The sequence below is a fragment of the Acanthaster planci genome, linkage group LG03, assembly GCF_054643075.1.
Source record: "Acanthaster planci isolate LZ-2023a linkage group LG03, COTS_SCS, whole genome shotgun sequence".
Lineage (NCBI taxonomy): Eukaryota > Metazoa > Echinodermata > Asteroidea > Valvatida > Acanthasteridae > Acanthaster > Acanthaster planci.
This window is the reverse complement of record NC_141779.1, coordinates 13,976,342-13,991,765: the sequence shown is the minus strand read 5'-3', so window position 1 is coordinate 13,991,765 and position 15,424 is coordinate 13,976,342. Positions and strand designations below refer to the sequence as shown.

General features: G+C 42.7%; 2 protein-coding genes across 2 annotated transcripts in view; one reads left to right on the top strand and one right to left on the bottom strand.

Moving 5' to 3' along the window:
- Positions 1-15,424, bottom strand: part of LOC110990234 (cytochrome c oxidase assembly factor 1 homolog) — a 58,586-nt gene that overhangs the window by 3,348 nt on the left and 39,814 nt on the right. The window lies entirely within an intron of this gene.
- LOC110990225 (metabotropic glycine receptor-like) overlaps positions 1-15,424 on the top strand; it is a 50,925-nt gene that overhangs the window by 9,227 nt on the left and 26,274 nt on the right. The window lies entirely within an intron of this gene.

Here is a 15,424-nt window from a genome sequence, read left to right as displayed (position 1 = left end):
ATATCCTTGCAGATGCATTTTTGCTTATCTTTAAATAGGCCTCTGCCGCTACGAAAATAATGAACTGCCCATTAAAAGCTAATAAGTAATGTTGCTACTTTCCACACATGCACTTGATTTTTTCTAATTAATTTTTTGGTAACCCGACAAGCTAGAAAAGTATACACTTGTAGGTGTTCCGTTGGCAATGAAAAATAGATGTGAGAAAGTCAGTTCTTTTTTTAGATAATAAGCAACCATGTCCTCTGGCGTTTTTTTCCTGACACTACATGCTGTGGATTCTAATGCTCGTAAACTGCTCGATTTCATTTTGCATAATACACAGACATAAATCTATAACCAGAAATGCACTCAAGGTATTAATATCGCCCTTTCCACCGGCCGAGGAATGTTTGGAAGTGAATTTGTCCCAACTTCAAATCCACAGCTGGCTTTTTTCTGAACAGATTTTAAACAGTTAATGGTATGTCCTGTTTAAGAAAACTTGAGGTGAGACACTACAATGTTATAATCTGAAATGCAAATGATAGGTCAACCAGAGGCCAGAGGACGCATCTCAGCGAGGTAATTATATGCTGACCTCTCAGCTCGGTCGTATTCAATACTTTGGTACGGATTCTTGCCCGGAGATTCATACCTGCAGAGCAGTGGACAAAAGGCCGTTGAACGGCGCTGCTTTCTGCTTGTAGTACATTTGGCTGGTTCCTTACTGGAATATTACGACGTCAGATAATTTCTTCAGATGCTGAATGGACATTCATGGAAAAAGGGTCTTTATTCTACTTACATGACAGAATATTACAGTCATTTGCACAAAAAAACTTGTGAAGGATGTTCCACGTGTGAAACCCCTATAGCAAGCAGTTTATGTTGACGAAGGTGCCGACTCATGAGACATTAGACTAAAATATCCCGTAGTCAAGCCTTCTCGGCAACCGAGGCATGCCTACATACATGCAATGTACAATCATTGGTGAGCTCTTTTAATTTCAATTACGCCATCGTCGTTGTCAGGAACAGCTGCATAGATCTCCAAAAATTGACGAGCACGGGGGCCCGCTACGTTGGTGGAGAACAAAAACGGTGATTGTTATTAATGGAAATTTTATGAGCGGATGAAATGAGATTTATAATGTACAGCCGAGCATGAGCGTCTGCGTAATATCAGCATTGAGAAAGATGTAATCATCGATTTCTTATGGCGGACTGGCCGGTATATACCCTCCCCCGTGGCAGACACCATGCACTGGGGTAAAAATTCTGTACGTGATGATCGCTGCATTTGAGATAACAATGCCATTTACTTAAGCCCTCATGCATGGAGAGCTCACTGACCGGTCGACAGTTATATTGATATACTCGTCGATTGTGATAACTAACTCTTGGGGAGTGATAACTAACTTGTTAACAGTGATAGGTGAAAACAGGTGTCGTCCTCCACCCCCTCCGCAAATTGAAGACTTAGGTTATTTTCACTTCAAACCGTAGCTTAGCATGCCAACACCTGTTCCGAAGAGGATTTCGAATCCTGCAAACTACTATGTGATTAAGTAGTTTTAAAAAGGTAAAAATCCTCTTATTTGTCCAATCTTGTGGGAACGTCTTGCATTTGAAGCAAGATATGGGACGGAGAGATCCCCCCGCCTTTGTGTTGATCATTGTTTGATCGGAATCTCAGGAATTCTTTACAGACTTCTAGGGGGGATGTGTTAGGTAACAATAGTCTAGAGTGTGTATAGGGATTGGACAGGTAAGGGGGGTACCCCTCCGTCCCATATCTTGCCTGGTATAACGTCTTGGGCACTGAACGCTACGACCTCGGGCCAAAAGGTAAAGATAGCTGTACCCAGAAAATCCGCCAAATTGTTTTTGGACAAATGGCACAACGGGTAGCAATGAATGAGAAGATTATCAGGTAAGGCAATTCTGATCAAAACAGAGGGACCTCAGCATTATATGGAAGACACTGACCATGACCTTAGCACCAGTTTACTCCAATAACCTACCAAGAATTCAGCATGTCACATTTCTTCAATTACCAAAGGGTATTTCAGTCGTTGACCACTGGGGAAAAAAAACAACGGCTTTTGAGATTGATCCATTTTAAAATTGTTGAGAAAGTCACTCCCGGAAGGGCTTATTATGTACGAAGTATACCCTCGATGAGATCTGGCTAGGCTCGCGTCAACTGTCGTCTTTCTGAGAAGGTGCGGGCTCTTTAGCGGGCCGCGTGTCTCTCTTTATATCACAGGGTCGAATGGCATATCGAATACCGTGAAATTAATCGGGGCTTGCTTTGTCCCATGTAGTGGTCAAGTCGGCGCATCACAAAATGGAGGTATTTTGGAGGCTGAGTCCGATTCACAGGGCCCCGGAGGACCCCCCACCTTTGCTTGATACCCTTCAAAATGTACATTGTCTCTCACTCAGTGATATACTTTTTCTGTTCATGGGGTTTCACAGATGCACAAGGCCAATTCGGTTAGCTCGTAACCTGCCGGTGTTTCGGAACATCGCACTTTTCACTTGTGAGACACTTCCCACGATAACGATTCCCGTTTTGTCACTGAATGTAAGCACTTATCTACGACGAAAATGGCGGCATCAAATCAAGACTGTGACATCTGTACTGATGCATAATCCAGCATGGGCAACACATTCATTTAACATAGCAGAAAAAATGCTTTCTGTGGATACTTCGTTATACTATGATTTCCTTCCAAGCTCCACGTTTTGTAAACAACACCAAAACTAAAACCCAGAAAAAAGGTTTCCAAGTATGGATTGGTAGAATAAGACAATTTTATAAGTTCTCCTCGACTGTGTCTCTATACGAAAAGTATCATACACCTGTCAATACCCAGTTAAAATAACCCTAAAACAAATTAACAAAATGTATATCTCTGGCAGCAACGACATTCCCGCAGGAACAATAGCGACAAAAACCACAAAATTGGAGTACCAAAAGCAAAGATAGAGGAAACAGAAAAACCCCAGACGCGATGATTTATTTTTCAAAATTAATTAACAGAGCCGAAGTGATCGGGCGGCATCGATTTCCTGTTTGATGACATCACAGATTTTAGATACTAGTCATCAAAAACTCTGGTTGGCCTCATCTCTGAAGTATATATTGGCCCCCTATATATATATATATATATATATATATACAAAATCAAATCGAAGTCACATTAAGAGGAAACTGATCATCATGGAACATTCACCTCAATAGCCTCCAGGATAATGACGCCATTGTTTTGAATCTTCAGAACATTATCATTAAGACAGCCACGACAATCTGGAAACAACATGACAGCATGCACGGTGACGCAATCGCTACGAATTAAAATTTGCATAAGTAGGCCTAATCTTGATAACCCAAGACACTGCACCTGTCCTACAGTATAAAATCTGAAAAGTCAGTAGTTGAGCATTGATACCAATTAAGCCTACAAAATGACCTTCCGAGAACCTTGTGTCGTTTGTAAAAAAAAAATCTGTTGGCTGTAGATGTCCATTTCTATGTGATTAAGCCTTTGTATTAAGTATCATTCTTATACCATTCTTGTCCAACGGAAATTATTCTTTATTTACAAGAGAGTGCTTGCTATGCTTAAAGAGGTTGGGACGTAGTCCATATTCAGTTAGTTCGCAGAATACGTGTGGAGGCCAACACTCCGCTCCATCGAGAGTTTCCCAGCCCCCGTGCATGCAACGGCCATCCAATTGTGCTTGGAGAATACCGACCTGTCAAGTGACACGCACACAAACACACATGCTGGGCGCTCGCACAGGTGCCAAATAAAACACCTGCGATGTGTCCCGCCAGCCAAATTACTGCGACATATCTGACGCTGAAAGCTTCTGCCTGCCCACATTCGTTTCTTTTTTTATCCGTCTCACCCCCCCCTCTTTCTCTTCTTCCGTCCCACTGGTCTCTGAGCTGTTATTCCCCCGAGGCACACAGCAATTTCCCGCTAGAGTTTCCGTTGCGGCAGCACGCTGCCGGCTCGCGGCGTGGCCGGCCGCTGCCTGCGTGCACTGCCTGATGAGTGCTTGACCAGACTTTGGACCCCAAGTTTGTTGACACTGAATTAAGATGATTTCGTTTTCGAATGCATTTGACGCGAGATCTCTCGAAACCCCAGCATGGCTAGAGCGACACAAGTCGGTGATATATTACCTCAACACGAAAGAGTTAGTCTACCTAAACCCAACCGACCTTTAGAATCAATATGGTCACGTGAAATCAACTGATTGCCGCGGAAGGACAGAGAGTTATTTAAGTGACCCATGCGCTTTGTTGAAATTACATTTTTTTTCATAGGTTTGTCAGAGTATGTTTCTCTGTGCTTAAGAAGTTTCACCAAAATTGAAGGATTGTAGGCCTGTTTGTTCAGAGATTTGGTATAAACGGACTTTGAATTTCTTTGTAGCGCCCTAATTGTAAATTAAGCTTTATTTGTATGCCAAATAATTATGTACTTCATCCCTCCAATTCTGGTTATTTCTTGAAGTGGATTCATTGCGTTGTGTTTCAAACCCAGACATTCAGCTGTGTAGCCCAGGCCTCTCTTTTGAGCCCGGTTCAAAAGATACAGCAGTTCTGAGGTATGGAGGGAGATAAAAACATTCCAAGTGACGTTTTCACTTGCAATCGGTGTATTTTTGTTCCCTTTCTGCGCCCACCCATGGTGGTATTTAGGATGAAATCTCCTTCACTAGAACTTCGTCGACACTGCATATAGCCAATCCAAACTGTAATTTCATCCAATTCTGCGTGTGTTTGTGCGCTGGCCGTTACTTATAGCGTGCATTGCTCCTGGCAACACACGCTACGCACTCAGACTGTGCAGAGCAGGGCATAATCAGGTTTTCTCGCTTTTACTCTTGGATGGAGCACTACATTTCATGGCAACGGCTCTTGGAAGGTTCACTTTTTTTCATAAGATGTACCCAGGAGGTGAGACGTGGCCTGCCGGTACATGGAACTGATTTCCTCTCCATCACTAGACGAAATTCGAGCCGCGTCACCTTAGAATTCGTCCTTATTTGCAAGTAAAAGCTATCACTCTGGTTACACCATTTCCTTTTCCCGCATCTGCATTCCCTTTTTTTGTTACAGTCATTTTTCATGAAGGACCGACTGAGATACTTTATTGAAACCATTCCAAGGTTGCTACCTTTTTTATATATTTGATATCCTAAACTAATTATTATCTGTTGTCGCGACCATTGTCAGTTATTACTTTTTTCATTATTGCTGTTTATGCGTAGTACTCAGCTTGTCATGCTGCTTGTTTATCATATTTGGATCAGAGTGCAGATAATCGATGCCGCGTATTTCCAAAAAAACCTGTTAATTTCTTCGATAGCACAGGAGCTGGTCTATAGGAAGGGAGTTGTGTGAAATTTATCGGCAAAGTCGGCATCTTTCCGGGTCAACATTTCCTCCATATAGATCTTGCCATGCGTATATATTATTATACAGCCCACATGCGCCGCGACAGATTTTACGTTAGTGTCTCAGGATCCCTAAGTGACATCTTTTCCCGTTTCCATCGTGTGCACTCTTTGTTTGGTGCACGCCACAGTATCAGTCTACAGCAAGCGTTTTGGTTCAAAGCTTCATACCAAGTCCCACTATATTGTGACCTCCGACTCGGGGGGATGATTCACTTCCAGCGGTCGGTGGCTATACACCACTGCCTCTGCCGTGTCTCGCCCCAAGTCTTTCTCAGTCTTATTATGGCCAAATCCCAGAAATCGTAATTAAATCTGCCGGTCTTAAATTGCCGTGGAACGCCGGAATGATATCCCGATTCACGAGTAATTGGCGCTGGCCGCTCATACTGTTTTGCGGCGGTCGCGTGTAGTCCTCGCCCGCTCTTAGTTTGAAATGACAGATGACTGTTTATCACGCTCAGCCCATGCAGCAGTGTTCAATGATAATTCCTTTACACAAAGAACTGCATATCATGCTGGATTCATTCGGGAAACGATTGTACGTTTCATAAACGCAGAGTATCATGCCAATATTAAACTACCACGCTGTGATGAAACGCCTTCGGGGAAAAAAACTTCGCATTCACGTTGACGTCACTCTGGTCGTAAAAGTTATGACAGTACCAGCACCAAAGTTGCACGCATTATATCACAATCCCGCTATAGACAGGTTTAGAGAAAGAAATGGTATGGCCATTTTTAGAGCGTTGTCTTGGAACTGTATTTGTATTGATATTGGATCGTGTGAACTATCGTTCCATTCAGGGAAAGGTGTGATATAGCCATAATGCTTTGGTGCATTTACTATTAAAATTAAACGCCCCCCTCCGAGCAAGATGGTATCTGAATACAACGGCTGAAATGGTTAACCCCATTTATGATGGTTTTTTTTGGGGGGGGGGCGAGGGAGGAGAGACAAGTTGGACAACTAATCGTGACGGGGCGACACAGATCTTGTTCATATGTATTCAGGAGCAACGAGACCTCTTTAAAATCAGCCCGTGCCAACAGAATGTAGAAGCGACAATCATTACTTTCGTAATTCCTGAACTGAATCACATCCACCCAAGTTTCTTTTTTCAATTACTTTAATTCACCACCAGTTGTTGAGGATATCCTGTATGCGATATCCTGTCCATGAAACAACACAACGGAGTAAAATAAAGGTTATGACAAACAAATGCTTGCGTATATTCAGATGGTGTTAAACAGCTCGATGTCTTGCATTTCACATCTCAACGTTATTTGAAAAAAAAGGACAAGAACGAAAAGGAAAGGGAACATGTGTTGGGGCAGATCCCATCAACAGAACCTCATCGTTTTACACGTATCTCTGCTGAATTAATCTACAGCTACATGGAACATCGTCATTTTACATTCAGTGCGTTTTAACGCATTCGCAACTACCAAGGGTCGGCCAAACATTTCTACTGCAGCCAATATGTGAAGTGATATAATGTTTGTATATCAAGCTTTGATAGCTGTAGCATTTTTAACCTGAGGGCTCGTAGCAAAAAGTACTCCAAACCAGAGTTTCGCTTCATATTCGAGGAGTGTTCCCGAAAGAAACATGGCCCAGATGTTCTAACGACGGAGTTGCCCGTGTTGGATTTCAGCTGACATTACCATGCGAGATGCAGTGGGCGCTGGTGGCCATAAATAATGATATGTTTTCAGCGCCTACACGGTCGGGCATTGTCGAGTGCAATCATTCGAGTCCATATATTACGGCCTGTCGCCTTATTGAATTTTTAGTCACGTGCTGCTCCCGGGGAGCACTTTACTTTAAATAGAGCACTCTCAGATCATGGCCCCATGATAGACAACGCCATTTTGCGATTATCACTTTTATCGCCCTTTAGAAGGGTTAGACGTGCAGTCAGGTCGATCAGGCTTTGCTGTTCAGAACAGGGACCGGCTTCTCTCTTGCTGGAAAAATGATATTTCATCATAAAAGCAGTTGAATTATAAATGGGTTTAGCAACTCATAAAAAGTAGAATAGGTTAAATGGTAATAAGCAGGTTCGCAGCACATCTACATGATAAAATTCAAAATGTCTAAAACATTATTGATAGTAGTACACATAGTATATATTTGCTGCTAATGTAGCAGGTAGCTATTGTACATGAATTTCCACACCATTAAGCACCAGACAGATATTAAAGCCTAATAGTCTGTGTACTGATTTTAAGACGGCGTCGCTTTTGTGGCACGCTCTTCAGCTTTTCCAACGCGTATGTGAGTGGAGTTGTGATATTTTGAACAGCGGGGATGTCGAACACTTCTTTCTCGAAGTGGTAAATAATCAAGCACTACAGTTGCAGTGACCCAGTTTTAGATACCAGCATATTGTGTACTCCGGTATTACAAAATGAATGGTTGGTTGTCTCTCAAGACCAATTTCCTGATACAGAAGGCTGTATGGAGGACGGAACAGGGTTTTTATTAGACCATGACGCAGCAATTGATGAGCGACGTAAATTAGAAATCTCCCAAATTTACAATCCAAAACCTGGGAATTTCTGAAAACCTTAAGGGTGACGTGAAAACATTACGTTCAACACGCATCCTTTTCAGTTGTAAAGAGAGACACTGGATTTGCGTTTCTAAAAATCAAAATGTGGGAGTTCATCTGTCCGCTCGCTCACGGTGTGCCCAGAATCAACCAGGGAAATGTCAAAGGCGCGCGGTGCAGAAAACACCGGCGTTCCCGTGCCTGCTGCACGGGACAGGTCCATTAATTATAAGGCCTTTGAGAAACAATCTGCTTAGATTGTGGACAAAATATATAGAGTCGTTCCCGCCAGGCACAACTAGCACAAATTGCAGCGGGGCAAGTAATATGTGATTCGTGTTGTAGACACGAGAAACTGTTGTTGAAGTAATGGGCCAGCAACAATGTTGCCCAAATCAGTCAGCTGGACCCTTTTAAAACTGCTGCAGGCAATGCATGCATGATATGATCCAGGCTCCGTGTATTTTAAATGACCTACACAGGAACAAATTCAAGCTGAAAACATGAAAAAGGGGGACGCAGAAACCAAACTGCAGATAATCAACGACTGACCACACAAAAAAAGACGATTTTTAATTCTTTCCCTGAAAGTGTAACGCTCCCATGTTTAAATACAACCAACACTCACGTTCCCGTTGAACTTACTTTACTTGCGGCTAGGACGCCGACCGAGACACATGTAACAAATCCGTCAGTGTCAATGGCAAAGGCAAAGATGGGCCTCCGTCGATCTTTTCAGGCGACCGTGTTTGTCCTTTGTCGATCGATGAAATGACACAGTCGCAGACCCGAGGAGTAATAAATCAAACTGACGAATTTGCCCTTCAGAAGTAGGCCTTGATATACCTGTTGATTTTTTCCCCTCCCAATGTTTCTTCCTTAAACGCTTTCAGTATTTGCATGGCCTGTGAGAGTCTCTATCTGTTGTAGTAATTCCCACTTAGAAACAGCTTAAATGTTACATCAAAAATCAATTGCCGTATAGTTCGCCGCGGTATCAAAATGCACGCATACCCATAACCCAACATGGAGAACCTCTCTGCAATCCATCGTCGTCCCCAGTGCATTTGAACGATGGGCCTACCATCTGATACTGAAATCACTCGGTGATGTGACTTGGGTATAGGGTTAGAGCCTTCAATACATGTGAAAGCGATGTTGACTTGAAGAAGCATGTCATGCCGGATTAGGCGCTTTTCCACAGCACTATAGATTTGACCCAGGCCACAATTTGATACGAGGATTAAGACTGTAGACTGCAAAAATACGAAGTTATATATGTATACCTGACACACTTTTTGTTCCTTTTCTGAGCAAAACGAATATGAACATGAGTGAGAATCATCGCAGGAGAATACTGAGCGGTATGCTGTATTACCCGTGTTCGATACACTGATTGTACGGAGGTCGACACAGCTTCAGCAAGGCTTAAAATAATCTCGAATATATCTTCAAATGCTATCTTGCTCAAACTTGATGCTGTTTCTGCACGAACAGATTTGGTCTTTCATTACCCCATAAGATAAGGGAGATACCGGCAATGTTCTTCAAGCGATGTCATCGAAATATCCTCCAACAATAATGCGGTCCTATGTACGTATTAGTTGCCATAGTAACCTACATTTGGCGAGAAGACCGACTTGCACGATCTGGAACATAATGAAGATAAGAAACTGAACCCCGATTTTCCATCTCCAGTAAGCCGGCCAACTATACATAGCCTAAGAAATGATAGCCCATCAATGACCGTCTGATTTGTGAAAGCTCGAGTCTGCTGAAATAGCCGTCAGGTCGTCGCGGGGGGGGGGCGGAAGCTGAAGGCTGTCCTCTCGATTTGCTGTCGGATATAGCTGTGTCAGAATCGATTGGGTATGGATGTGAATATTCAGCCGCGGCCGCTGTTTCTGGGTCAGAAATATTTCCATTACGACGAATACCCGGTAGGTAGAACATCTTTGACTTCAAGTACAGGAATACGATACAGTAATAGGTTGATCAGAGAAAATGAGTATATAAACGGGAGGTGAACCCATGACCGTCGGGATACAATTCCAGCGCTCTCCTGTAGTCTAGCTGTCTCGCCTTAACCGGCGGTCTTGATTGACAGCCTTCACAGTTTAATAGGCATCTGTGCTAAAGGAGTACTTGTCAGAAGCCATAAACATGTATGTGACATGCATTCAGGAATCATGATTCATAATGCGTCGTGTGCCTGGAAGAAGGGCGTAAGTGCGTTTTACTTCCATTTGCCGGGCACACGATGCTAGTATTGCTATTAACTTACGCGAAATGGAAACTCTGAGTCCTTCGGAAAGAATAAAGCTTACTAATGCAAATACACAACACAAAAATACACAACCAAAAAACGGACGGTAGGTTTATCATTGTTCGTTTCGTTGCGAGACATGTTTCCTTTTTAGGAAGTGTAAGTACCGTGTCGTGGTAAATCAAATGCATATCCGCCTCGAGCACAGCACCCCCCTCATCGGTTGAAAAGAGCCGTGTTGGTCGGTAGTGCTTGTGTTGTTAGGAGGCCTACCGATGCAACCGTGACGCGTGCATATCCTAGCCGTACGTGAACAAGCAAAGTTCAGATCCGACCAAACGAGCCTCCATTGCTAAGAAAAATGCACCCTCTCTGGTCCAGCTCGAGACCCATTTGTGCAGTGACAAGATCACGCAGTCGTTCTGATCGTAACCATTTTTATTTATGGGCCTGTTCAACAACCTGCGGGATCTACGAAATTTTTCACCATGAACACTATTTAAAGATTCAGTCCTCCCTTCCAAGCATCTCATATCTGGAAGGCATTTGTGATACCCAACGAACTAGTACTATTCCAACGAGTGTTCTTGCAACGGTCACCGCGAAATTCCCATCCCTGGTAATGCTCACTATACCAGCACTTTACATAATTTATGAAAAGGGAGAAATTTCTTTTGTTTTAACCTGCACTAGTCTTGCTTCAAGCAGATTCGAATGAAAAGCAACAGAAATCTTACCACGACTCAAAAACTAAATTACTCAACAGCCCTATAACAGTCCCAACTCCTCCGCTTTCAATATGATTTCACATAAGATTAGGATTAACAAATTCAAAAAGAATAGAAATTTTCAACAGGGGCAAGAAGTATTATTCATCTCTTAAATGTTGTTCAATCATGGCTGGATATACTCCTAGAGAAGCTGGTTTTTTTTAGTGATTATGATGTACTATCGTGTGCGTTATTGCAACTGTTTTGTATATGGTTTAATCATCAACAATCTGCCGGTCGGTATAAGACCAAATATTTGGATACTCGATCGAATTGAAGGTGGAATATTCGAATATTGAATTATTCGAATTAACTCAGCTCCTACGGCTGCAGGCTACCATTCAAATGGGTTGGCACTAGTAAGGGATGCTGTTTGATGATGAGTGTGTCATACAAATAATAAATGTTTGTAAGAACAAATTAATGAGGTGACAGATGGACTGTTCGATTCCACGAGGCACAGCCAAGCGCAATGGAACATTTCATGTATCACCGAATTCGATTCGTGTCCGAAGCGCTACCCATGCACTGGTAGTACCGCGTAATGTTAGACTGGTTTCCGTACCCACATAGTTTTCCTCTTTCTTACTGGAAATGAGATAGGCCTACATGAAAAGGGGCAGGGACCAGTCAAGTGAAATCAAGTTCTACACAGCAGGTAACAGTTGAATTGAACGAATACTTCAATGACATGTGATCAACGATCCACCAATGAGATGATGGGGGTTTTCAGGTATTGTGTATGTAATATTTTAGCCTTGTGGCTTTGAGCAATCCTCAAATTGGGTATCTCAGCGTCATGCATTGCCAAGCTCACGAGGGAGCTGGCGAGTACACTTGAAGCTTTCGCAACGTTGCTATCAGAGATTCGTGACTAAGTGTGTCTCTACAACGGATTTCAGTCACGTCCGCGCACCAACTTGTTAAAAGTCCTGCATTAAAAAGGTACGCGCGGGCATGCAAGCGCAACGAGTTTACGTGGCCAGTCCAACGTGTAAACATTGTCAGTGAAAAAAATTGGACTGGAATGTTACACGCGAGGACATAATTTATTAAATACATGTATATCATCTCCATGCTAAATAAATCGTTACGAATGAACGGCAGGTGATATGGAGATTGAATTCAAGGTGGAGAAAGGCCCTACTCAAGGGCTTAATGTAACACTGAAAAAACGCTGCACGCGGACAACTTAATGGCAGGCATGACATGAAAAACCCCGGCACAGAAACCTTAAAATGTTACACTTGTTTCCTGAAACTTGAACTTGTATTGAGCATACATACGTGTATTCTTGTTTGAAAAACACGCTGTTGAATCAACAAAACGTTAACATACACAAAACAGAAAGCCGCTTGGATATTTCCCTGCGGAGGGGCACTTTCAAACCTCAAAGTAGTCAGGAATCAAGATAAATCTATGCTACAAGAGTAGAAGGGAATAAAACGCCGCCAACGAGATAAAGATATACCTTGTGACCAGAAACACCACACGCGTGCACTGTTCCCCTTTTACACATAGGTCTAACTGGACTTAAATTAAAAAAAAAAGAAAAGAAAAAGGTGACGTCAAAGCGAGTCCCTTGCGACGTCGACACAAGCCGGCCTCTAATATGATCAGGACTGTATCTCTGCGCATGGCCAATGGATGTTGTCACGGAATTCTGCGTGTTTGCTCTATGAAGTGGCCAGAAGCCGCCGGGCGTGCCGGGGTTCGCCGCATGTTGGCGCTGGGAAACAAGATTCTATTAATGCTTTCCACCGTGGCTTCGTGAAATGTAGAAACTCTACTGGATCACATTGAATCCCTGAGAAAGGGGTTGTCACTCTGGCGTCGCAGAGTGATGATCTGGTCTAGTGCGAATTGACAAGACTGGAAATATACTCCGCAGCTGTAAAGAACGTTAGATTTACTCTTTTAATTGTGTGTTTTGGTCGTCCTTATCCAACTGTTACTTAGCTAATCAATCAATGGTTTCCATAAGTCTCTAAAAATTACCTGTAGTTACAGACACCGTGGTTTTGTTCTTTATGAAGCTTCAGCTACAGCACGCCCCGACAAACACAGCTCAGACTCGTGCGCTCAGTTAACACATACACCCCCAAAGGCACCTCCTTTGGGCGGTTTAAAACCGACCCGCGCTTTACAGATCGATTTATCCGTCAACTTCTTGTTTCTGTAAGGTAACTCGTGTGAATGGGCCCTCAGCGTGAGAGGTTTTTACCAATCACGTTTCCCTCTTGTATGAAAGAAACGATCAATTTCATTTGCAGCGCGCCTGTCTGCAGTGCAGAACCCTGGCTTTCTCCTATATTCTTCATTAGCCTTACGCAAGCCTTTGCTTTTAAGTTTTTGCCAGCTATATTGACTTGCTTTTCTTATTTTGTTAAAAAAACTCTTTTACCATAAAGAGGAAATAAATGCCATTACATACAGCCAAACCATCTCTAAGAATCTACCAGTTGCTACCAGTTGCTTCTGATATCCACACAATCCCACACTATCAAATCTAGCCCATTTTTAAAATCTCTTTGCCACGACTTTTTTCGGGTACCTGTTATTGCACCGTTTGCGCGCCACACACACAGCACGGAGCGCGGCTCGGTGATGATAATGCGAATTCAATCGGTAAAATAAATCAACATTTTACACCGTTACCTTAATGGCTGTGACCAGCTCTATACCATTACCGACTGAAATGAGTCTGAATCTGAAGCCACGCGTCGATGCACACGCAATAATTTCGGAGCGGCAATCGACTTGAGAGCATATTCTGTAATTCCGTTTGAGAAAACCCAATTCGGCGTGATACGCGGATTCAGGGATGCTGAGCCCGGTGTCTCGGACCCAAGCCGGACGGTACTTTGTGCACGTGGACCAAACGACTGTTTCAGGAGCGCGTTTTTCCAACGACTCAGACTGTTACTACTGGCATACATGACCACCGATATTATGCAAACTTATTTTTACACTGGCCTTCGAACCCAAACCGTCCAACCTGGACTAGCTATTATACTCTACTCCCGAGTGACTTCAAGTGCACCATGTGCATCTGTGTTCGTGTGTAGTCGTTTACATGATTTTCTCGTTTACTCTTCTACAGCAGCCATATTAATACGCTATTAATACGCAACTTTTCTTGAATAACTGATGACTGCTAATAAAATCCAAAATAAATAACAACAACAACAATAACAACAACAACAACAACAACAACAACAACAGAACAACAACAGAATGAGACCAAACTCGCAGGGCACTGTTTTCAAATCGTATGAGGGGGCGACCTTTTACACAACCAAATAATTTGCATAAGCGACAGTCCTTCGTTTGAAACATGCTTCCAATACAGCCTTGTCCTTTGCATGAACTCGCACACAATCTCCACAACTATTTGCTGGTAGAGAGTCGAAATCAAGACTCCAAATGTATGTCCTGCGGATAACTCTTGTTACCTGGTAGTGCCAGGGAAAATATCAAAAATGTGTCTTACTCGAATCGATTTGGCGCTGCTCATGAACTCCAAATCGTTGTTGCCTGTAATTGCTCGAGTTTGTACTTGTGCGTGCTGCAGGGAAGAGGATGTCGTGTCGTGCTTCGAACTGCCAAAGGCCTTAAGCACACATTAAATGTTCTACCTGAATAATGTGCAACGGGTATATAGTCACGAATATGGATCAGGAGTCAGTCCTAAAACTAGTGAGAGAAATAGACACTAGTTTGCTACCCACTACAATACCAAAATACCAGCAAAATGTCGGAAATGTCACTGAGTTCATTTGACTGAGCACCAACAGCCGGGATTGGAAATGAACCATTGAACGCCTAATTCAGACAGAAAAACAACTTCTTTTGCTTGAGTTCAATTTCATTCGACAAATGACACCTGGTCAATTTAAGAATAAGAGACTAAATGAATTCCATACTCTAACTTTGCACTTTGTACAATCGTTTTATCCACCAGTAGTGCACAAAATGACAGATACTCATTACGATAATGCTGATTGGCCAAAAAAAGTACAAAGTATCACGATAAGCCTTTCACGGCCGTCATACATGAGCATAATCAACGCATATGCACCAAACAGCGAATGGATGTCAAATGAAACGTTTTAACCATGTATATCCTTTTCAGAAACCAACATATGCCACGATCAGTAGAGAATTGCGAAATCAGAGATGGTTACAACCATTGGAGAAATTGTGAAATCGACGATACTTGCAAAAATTTTGTCAGTTGCAAAATCCATCTTTAAGATCTGCAGAGACCTCTTATTCTTACGCTGAAGTCGATGTAAGCATGTTTATGTATGTCTCATACAACTATTTTCCTACCACAGCATCTTGAGGAGAAACTGGCTTACAGC